We start from the raw sequence: 9,672 nt of genomic DNA, 5'->3' as shown, positions 1-9,672 counted from the left end.
ATATAAACTGAACGATCGGAATCAAGTTCTTGTATGAAAAACTTTCACATTTGACAAGATATATTCACGAAATTTAGTATATGTTATTTTCTAAGGCAATAATGTAATTTCCGAAGAAATTGTTCAGATCGGTTAACTATAGCATATAGCTGCCATACAAACTGAACGATCGGAATCAAGTTCTTGTATGGACAACTTTCACATTTGACAAGATATATTCACGAATTTGATATATGTTATTTTCTAAGGTAACGATGTAATCTCCGAAGAAATTGTTCAGATCGGTTAACTATAGCATATAGCTGCCATACAAACTGAACGATCGGAATAAAGTTCTTGTATGGACCACTTTCACATTTGACAAAATATATTGACGAAATTTGATATATGTTATTTTTTAAGGCAACAATGTAATCTCTAAAAAACTTGTTTAGAACGGATTACTATAGCATATAGCTTCCATACAAACTGAACACATAGTTACTAACAGAAATGCACCTGTGAAGGGTATTTAGCTTCGGTGCAACCGAAGTTAACGTTTTTTCTTGTTTTGTCTCACAATTCTTCCTTATGATTGATGCAGTGTAATGAAAAATTTGTTATTAGAGCTGCTGTGTGGGTTGTCTGCAGTGTTTGTAAATGATTGGTGTTATTTATGTGGAGTTCCTTCATCATTTCAAGGCTGAGATTTCTTCCTCTTTGTTCGAAGGGATATTTGACTGTAGGATTGCGGGTAATGATTTGCTAGTTAGTATTTCATTAAAGGAGTGTTTTTGGTTGTCGATTAAAACTGTGGAATTACGATATTGAACAGCGTATGATCCCACAAGATTTATTTTTTGGTTATCGATTTCAATTGTGCCATTATTTTGGTTTAGTAATATGATGCCAGGGGAGATGTTTTCTATCGATGGGATGTGCTGGTTATTTATTTGAGTGCATTCTGCTGGTTCGCTTCTGAGTAGTTGCTGGACACAAGTAGTATTACTAATATCTATCATATTCTTATAGTTACAAATTCTTATATGATTATTCTCACTACATTTTGTTTTTATTTCAAATACCTTATGTTTACTACAGGTTACGATATCCTCATAGGGAATTTTATTAATATAAGTATTTATTTTTCTTTATGGGTTTGATAACAATTGAATCGCAAATTTCTTCGTTTGTTAATGGTATTCCCACCATATAAAATAACATTGTTTCATTTGAGGCTACTTTTATATTTGCAAGTTCTAGCGATTCTTCTACATTATTTAATGTGAAATTATTTTTTACGAAAATGGATTTTGCTAATGCTAGTGCTTCATTTAATAAAATATACGAATTGACGATTCCGGCTTTGGCCCAATGAATCGCATAATCAATATTAATAATTTCTTCTTTTACAATCTTTAATTTATATTTTAATTCTATAGCAAAATTGCGTTGAACATCTTCATTAGATTGTACCGCTTTTAAAATCTTATTCGATACTCTCGTAATATTATTTATCCTGTCAAAAATTATTTTATTTATTACTACTTGATTATTGTTATTGTTTATTACATTATTTATTTGATTATCTAAAATTACTAAGTCGTCATGATCGGGATTTCCCGCGATCCATTTCCAAACTTTTCCTATTGTTTCTAGGGATTTTTTAAATCTTTTGGGTCGGAGTCTATTTAGGTAAGTTTGTGTAAGGGTTAATTCATTTATCAAGATGGGTAGAAAGGGATTTTCTGATGTTGTCTTGGTTTTAATAGTGTTGTCCATTTCGTCGAGTGTCATTTGAAATGCGCCTAGGTCTACTTTATGTATTATTCGGTAGGTTCCTGTTTGTATTCTTGTCAATCCTGTATCAAATGTTGCTAATTGTGAATTTGTATAGTCTATTATTTTAAAGTCTGCGTACACTAGGTGCACAAAAACCCTGCAAAGTAAAAGAGAAAAAAAATTACTATTGTCTGATGTTGCTTTTATGGACCGTTCGTCCTTTTTCAGTGATTACTACACTGGATTTGTCTTCCTTAACTGTTTCCTTTCTATATTTTGCTGTAAGTTTTGACCCTATTCGTTTGTTTATTCTGACATAAATTACATCTCTAGGAGTATATATCTTCATAAGTTTCCGTGTTTTATTATGGTTTTCTAAATCTTTTGCTTACCTTTCCGAGGGGTTTCTATATTTTCCTGTCGTGCATTTTCATACTGCCGGTTAAATTGAAACGGCTAAAAAAATTTGTATTTTTTTGGTCAAGATGACCTTTATTGTTAATTGTTCAGCTAAGACTGAATTACAATTTCAATTATCAATTACTTATAACTTAAAAATTACTTATGCTAGCACTATTGATTTATTTATTTGTGTCTCGTTATTCCGCGTGTGCCAGATGTTGATTTGTTAATTGCTCGACAATTGTTGCAATGGTTGCATTATTGTTGGTCAGCATTAGTTCCTGGCTGTAGTTTATACTGCGAGTGCCGGATGTTGATTGGTATATTGTTTATCCAGCATTATTCTGTTTATCGCAGTTAACTTTAATATTGCTAACTTATACTATATACATACATATGTACATACTTGTAGATGACAGAAAATAGCAAAAAAAAAAAAACAAGAAACACAGGCGGGAGCTGTAGCACATGAAAGTTTTCATTAGCTTTGCCGTGCTACCGCTCCCAATTTTTTGCTATCGCTACGCCAGAGCATAGCGCAGAAATTAATTTTTTGCTCCCGCTCCAGCTATAGTTTTTTACCTAGCAAAACTCGGAGCAGATTAGAGCACATAATTTTACATTGTTATGCTAAGACTATGCTGTGGCCCCCGACAAAGTGAGAGCGGTAACAAGAGTAAAATTAAATGCTACGGGAGTAGCGTAGTTTTTTAAACGCTGCAGCTTACTGTACCACACATACCTCAACCAAATGGTAAGCGAGTTAACAAACAGTTAGTTTGTTTTCAGTAAAAGATATTAGTTTTGGGCAGTGCACTTACATTCGTGTTGCCTGTTTTATTAATATTTCTTTACTGCTTACTTCTTACAATCTTACAGCTATTTATACATATGAGAATGATTGCTTACTTGCTTAACTATTGAAGTTTTGTTACACTTATTTATCTCTCTCATTTTGTCTGCTATCTACTAATGTAGTTTTGTTACACTTATCTATCTCTTATCGTATTTTGTCTGCTGCACTTCGAGAATTTTGTGATATTTATTTAGGCTATTTTCGGCGTCGCCAACTCCCCTCCTTTTTAAAATAGAGCGTCCTCGTTACTTTGCTGCTAATTGCTGTTGTTGTAAACGGTTCATTTCAAGTGCTGTAAACAATGAGCGCGACAGACTGCAAACGACATCTGTCAAATATTAGAATACACACGTTCTTATGGACACAGTTATGTAGTAGAGCAGCTGCCTCAATAACTGTGTCCCTAAGAACTTGTGTATTTTAATATTTGACAGATGTCGTTTGCAGTCTGTCGCGCTCATTGTGTTCAGCACTTACATCTCAAATAACTCATCGACCAGATATAGGTATATTATTCCAAGAATGTTCATAATCTGTCAAGATAATTTTACCATGCTTTTGTGATAAAAGATATACATTAAATAATCTACATTTAGTTTCGAGTATTGGGTATTTGTAAATTGTAATTATAGCCTGTTCTAGGTAACAAATATGGATATCAGAATATTCCAATATATTAATTAGCGGAAGATCCAACTACTCATGGTTTCTTAATTCGTGAACATCAGTCGAATTATAATTCATTATAAATCTCTGTTATGATTAAATCCCATTTGTTGCTTTCGGATCGAGAGTTTCAATTATTATGTACATGCCTTTACTCTAATGTTATCTTTATGATGATGCTGTCAATTGCGATTTAATGTCGCAAGACTGGTTTCGTTGTAGTCGCTTTTGGAGGTCGGGATAACCCCTTTGATTAAAAAACACGTCCTCGGGTTTCTCGCTGGTTACGGAATGAATGAATTGGTTGTACTGCCGAACAGCTTCAAAAATTTGATCTTCTGGCGCTGTATTATTCTGGTCAGCCAAAATTTTCTCGAGTTCAATAATTGTGCTGTGTGTACATACATTCAACTTGTGTATCTGTAGTAGAATGGAACGCTGGTGTTTTGGTATGCGTTATTTTTAGTCGTTTGTAAATTTGTTGCGCACAGATGCTGGTAAATGATAAGTCGTTGTCAGTCCCTAAAAATTTTGCGTTTGGATATGTTTATGAAAGTATCTCGTCGACGTATTTGTGTGTATCTTTTCTTGAAGGTATTTGTTATAAGTGGCAAAATTTTAAGTATTTGTCGGTTGAGCTAATGTAAAAGTTATCGTTCAAGTAGAATAAATCTAAGTGTATGTATTCGCCTACTTTGTTTGGTATTTGGCGTTCATATTTGTTTGTGAGGCAGATTTCACAGTCTTGTACTTCTTTTTTACAGGCGTCACGTATGTTTGGCCAGTCGTATCTGAGCGAGATTTCCTGTGAGTTATTTTTGTAGTTTCTGTGAGCACGTCTGTGTGTGCTTTGTATGATTTGTTTTTGTTGTTCGGTTTCGGTGATGTCGTCCACCAATTTTTGATCGTCTATTTGCAGAGCATTAATTATCTTTGGTCTAATTACATTTTTTAATCTGTCCAATAGCTCAGTTTTAGTGTTAAAGAAAAGTGTATGCCTACTGATAGAAAAAATATTTTGCGAAGATACTTAGGTGGAGTTTACATTTGATTGTTTTATGATGATTTGATTTTTAAAGCAATTTAATGGTTAATTTACACGTTTGTTTTTTTGTATAGAAGAGCTTTGTGCTGAATATTGGGAATTATCGGAATTAGATGTGAATTGTGGTGGGAAAGTGCATCAGCTACAACGTTCTGATGTCCAGGCTTGTAACTGATTTTAGCGCTGTATCCTTCGATGAAATTTTTTCATATTTTTAATTTTGTATTGTATTGTATTTCGAAGTATGTGCAAGGCCCACACAATTGCGAGTAACTCTTTCTCATTTGTAGAGTAATTCTGTTCGGTTTGGCTGAGTGTTCGTGGAATAAATGATATTGATTTTTTATTCTGTCATAATACAGCTCCTATTGCAAAATTACTAGCGTTTGTGGTTAATTCAAAGGGCTTGCTGAAATTTGGTTGGAAAAGTTTGACCTGAGTTTGAAGTTCTTCTTTTATTCGACTTAATCCAACTATTGCAAGTTCATCTAATGTGATTTTAATTTTTGCGCTTTGATCCTTTGAAATACCTTCGTTGTCTCCTCTGAGAAACGTGGTAAGTGGTTTAACAATGGCTGCAAAATTTCTTATGAATTTTCGATAATAACTTGCGAAACCTAGAAAAGATCTGAAGTCGTTCAGTGATGTAGGAGTGGGAAAGTCTTTTATAGCTTGTATTTTTATTGAGTCTACAGAGTCTTGAAAGAAGTGTGACTTTTGTGAAGGTTAATCTCTGCTATGACTGTTCTGAGCACCTGTTCGCCCACAATCATATCAAATTCTTTAATGCATCAGTTTCAAAAAATTTGAGGAGATTACCTAATACTGATACTATTTTTTTGGAGCGTCTCCGCGAAATGAATTATTTGGAGGTAGCCCTTGTATTTGACGGTTATAGCTGTTTTGTTGTGGTGTAGGATGATTCCTATTGTAATTTGCAGATCTCGTGGATTGCTATAATGAATCCACGTCCATTGGTTGGTGCTGTTGCCTGGGTGCAGTTTGATTGTATTGCACCTTAGGGGTGTACCTTTGTGGTTCTTCGTGATGTCTTCTGATTGGGTGCTGGTATTGCGATGTATTATATTGTTGCGGAAAGTCGAATTGTGAGTTTACATTATCGTGGTATATCGTACTTGCGATAGCGTAAGCGGCTCTTAAGTCCTTCGAATTGTGGCTATACGTATAGGGTGCCGCTGGTATATTTGCTGTTCAGACCGGGAATAAATGTTCTCAAAGCTTCCTGGTTCGCATATTCTTTCATAGCTGATGGATTTCTTGAGTTATCCATCTCCACTTTTGTATAAATGAGCATCATCCCCCGGCCTCAACACACACACCACATTAGCACACCACATCCACTAAAACTCCACTCCACTCCACACACCACTGACACGCAACCTTCACCACATTCACCACATTACGCTTACAACTCACATTCTACACTACTCACGAGAGCACCACTCTCCCACACCTACACACATGTACACCAACCACAGTCGCACCATCCTATTCAGCACCAACGGGGATAAAGAAGGACCGATGAACAGATTGAAGCGCTGAACACATAGAGAGCGACAGACTGCAAACTACATCTGTCAAATATTAAAATATACACGTTCTTATGGACACTGTTATTTTGACAGCTGCACGACTACACGACTGCAGGCCGACAGTTGTCGTTCTCGCTAACTTCAATATCCTCCTATATTTGCCAACGACAGTAGAGTTGACAGTAGAATGGAAGATAGAGAGATGAGGTAGAGTGGTGATGCCACTAATATGTAAAATGTAAAATTATTCACAGCTCTAACAAACTTGAAGTTATTTTACAAATAAAAGCATAAAATAGCTATATTATAGCTCTATTATATCATTTGTAATAACAATTGATAATTTAACGCAAAAATATTGGCCTATTTACTTATTTTTTGCATAAAAAATTTCACTTTGAACAAAATATTAAAATTTCATTGAAGTGAAAGGAATTAGTATGGCCACAACGAAATTGTGTACATACAAAATGGACACTGCGTTGTTTTGTGTACATGCCGGCCATTGTGTTGTTGTTGCTTCTCAAAATGTACATGTAGTAAGAAGAACAACGACGTTTTCAGTTCACTGTCGTGCTGCTGCAGTCTGTCGCAGTCATTGTGTTTACCACTTCAGATCTGTTCGTTTCTACGACACTAGCATCGATCGGTCATACATTTTCACGTCCCGCTGCTATCCGCCGCCATCTTTTGCGAAACCAACCAAGTTTTTTAAACAATTTACTTTCACTTAAAATCAGTGTATTAAGTAACTATCTACAAGGAGAGATAAACCCCCTTTTGTTTGGTATTTATTTAATTTTTTTTCTTATTGGTGAATTGGGGAAATAAAAGGTGAGTGCACTATTTTAACACGGTCCTTCGAGCCATACAGAAAGGTACATTGGTAAAAGAAAGTGAAAGTGGTCGCGAAACTTAAAATATCATTAAAATTAATATATAATAAAACTAAAACTAAAAGAAACACCAAAACATCGGAACAGCGGAATAGGAGCGACTCAGCAACAGTAAGACAACAGAAAGCACACACTCACCCGTTTCTACCGATTCTGGCATATGTATAAGTACATCTCCCCAAAACCCTTCAGGAAAATCAAAGTGAGTGTATCCATTCCAAATTTGATTTTTATCATTAAAATTATTATGAATGATGACCTTTTTTTCAGAGTACCAAACGAAAAAAAAAAGTTTTTTTTGATCCACCTTAATATGCATTGATGTTTGACGATGAATATCTCGTAAACGCTTAACTTAATCGAAAAATCATACCAGACCATTTTTATAGAGCAGTAAATTTCCTACAAAACTATGAGTTTCATCATTCATAATAATTTTTCTTCATTGAGTTATAAAATTCATAAGAAATACAAAATTTTCCCAAAAATAATCAAACTTTTACTGTTAATATCTTTTAAACGTTTGGGTTTACGAAAAAATCATTGTAGACCTTTTTTGTAAAGCATTCAATTTCCTACAAAATCTAAGGAACAAGATATTTTTTCAAGTAGTTGGAAGCGAGATATAAATTTATCTATCTGATAATAAGAAAAAATAGAATACTGTATGGAGGACTTTCCCTTTACAATTAAAAACTCGTGTTTGGAGAGGCTCTCTTAGAGGTGAATAGGAACCTATTTTCCCGAGTACCAAACGAAAAATTTTTTTTTTTTTGAATCACTCTAGTATATACATATGTATGTATGTATCATTGCACCAACAGTCAACAGCATAAAACCGATAGCTACTAAATCCGTTTAATAAAAACGGAAAAACGGTTAGTGAAAGCTCGGCGGTAAATTCAATTACTATAGAATCGCAAAACAAAACGGGAAATAATATATATAAGTTGGGTAAGTCCTTTTGTACCAGTTGTGTTTTTATGTTTGCTTATTCAAAGTATACGTTTTTTGTAATAAAAAGAATCTTGTTGGCTTGGCTGCTAAAGACTAACTGACTTTATTAAGAATATAATTTTATGGCTTAGCCTAAAATTGAACTAACATCTATGTGCTTAATTCTATGAATTACGGAAACTGGAACCGCAGCTGTTCATACGTTGTGGTCAGCAATAAAGAACTTTGTTTGTTTAGTCTGTTGGCAGCTAGCATCTGATTGCAAGCGCTGCCAACTGGCGTGGGAGCATAACGACATTAAGGTTGATGGGCAAAACAGCTGATGTCGCATGTTCCTTAGCGTAGTGATGTGATGTTTAGAGTGGCGTGGGAGTCATGTGTTAACTCCTCCCTCTCTTAAGTATAATCGTCCGCGATTATTCGCTGTTATTTGTATCATTTGCATTGACCTGCCTCAATATTTCTTCAATGACTAGGTCATTACTTTGTTGAGTTTGCCTCCTCATTATAAGGTTAATCGTTGTACGTTTACAAAATTTTGCAATAAGTATGATGAATAGAATTATTGTGACAACGCATAAAATTATCTTCATGCTACTGTGGTTTGTTTCTATCTTTTGGTTTATGTTTGATATTCTTTTAATGTTTTTAATATCAATTTGGTCAATGTTTTCCAAGGTTAGTTCTTCCAACTCTTTTACAATGTTTAATTTCTGTAAACCGGGGTGCTCTGTGTTGTCATAAGCTCTGTGTTCCTTGTTTTCGAAAATTGTATTGTTGATTGTTACTTTATCCTCAAATATTACTAAATGTGTTCCATTTATGGTTATTTTTTCATTAAATCCATCTTGTATTATAAATTTATCATTATTTAATATTATTATGCCCTCTCTTACATTGTCGATTTTTTTATAGTTTTTAGCATAACTAATGTTACAATGCGCTGTGTTTTTGTTGAGCAGATCTAATAAACAATTCGGTTTATCTTCTATTTGACAAAAATTAATGACTGTTTTATTATTAAAATTTTTTAATAATTTAAAGTGTCCTTCTCTCTTTCCAACTGTTCTGTAGTCTAACTGTAGTATCTTGTTTTTTCGAATTACAGGCTCAATAAGAAATTTCTGATAAAAATCATTTACTATGGGATACTGTATTATGAAGTATATCGTTTCGTTATTTTGCATTACCTTAAGTTTAGAATTACTTAGTATATTTGTTATGCTAATTTTATCTTTTAAGCTTGCATTTATATCTATTAGTTCATTGTCTGTTAATAAAAGTGGGTTAACTACATCCATTTTAATCAACATTATTGAATAAATAATATTTTCTAATTCTAATATGATAATATTATTTCTATGTGAAATAAGTTCAAAAATGTTATCCTCCTTTGTTATTCCATTATCATTTTTTAGTTCATTTATTCTTTCCGTTATCTGATTGATTTTGTTAGTGATTTCTGCATTTATTATTTACTGATCGTTATTGGATTCTATTAGTGCCTCAGTTTTTATTTTTACTTCATTGAAATCA

This window comes from Bactrocera neohumeralis, unplaced genomic scaffold, assembly GCF_024586455.1.
Source record: "Bactrocera neohumeralis isolate Rockhampton unplaced genomic scaffold, APGP_CSIRO_Bneo_wtdbg2-racon-allhic-juicebox.fasta_v2 cluster09, whole genome shotgun sequence".
NCBI classification, from domain to species: domain Eukaryota; kingdom Metazoa; phylum Arthropoda; class Insecta; order Diptera; family Tephritidae; genus Bactrocera; species Bactrocera neohumeralis.
This window is presented reverse-complemented; position numbering follows the sequence as displayed.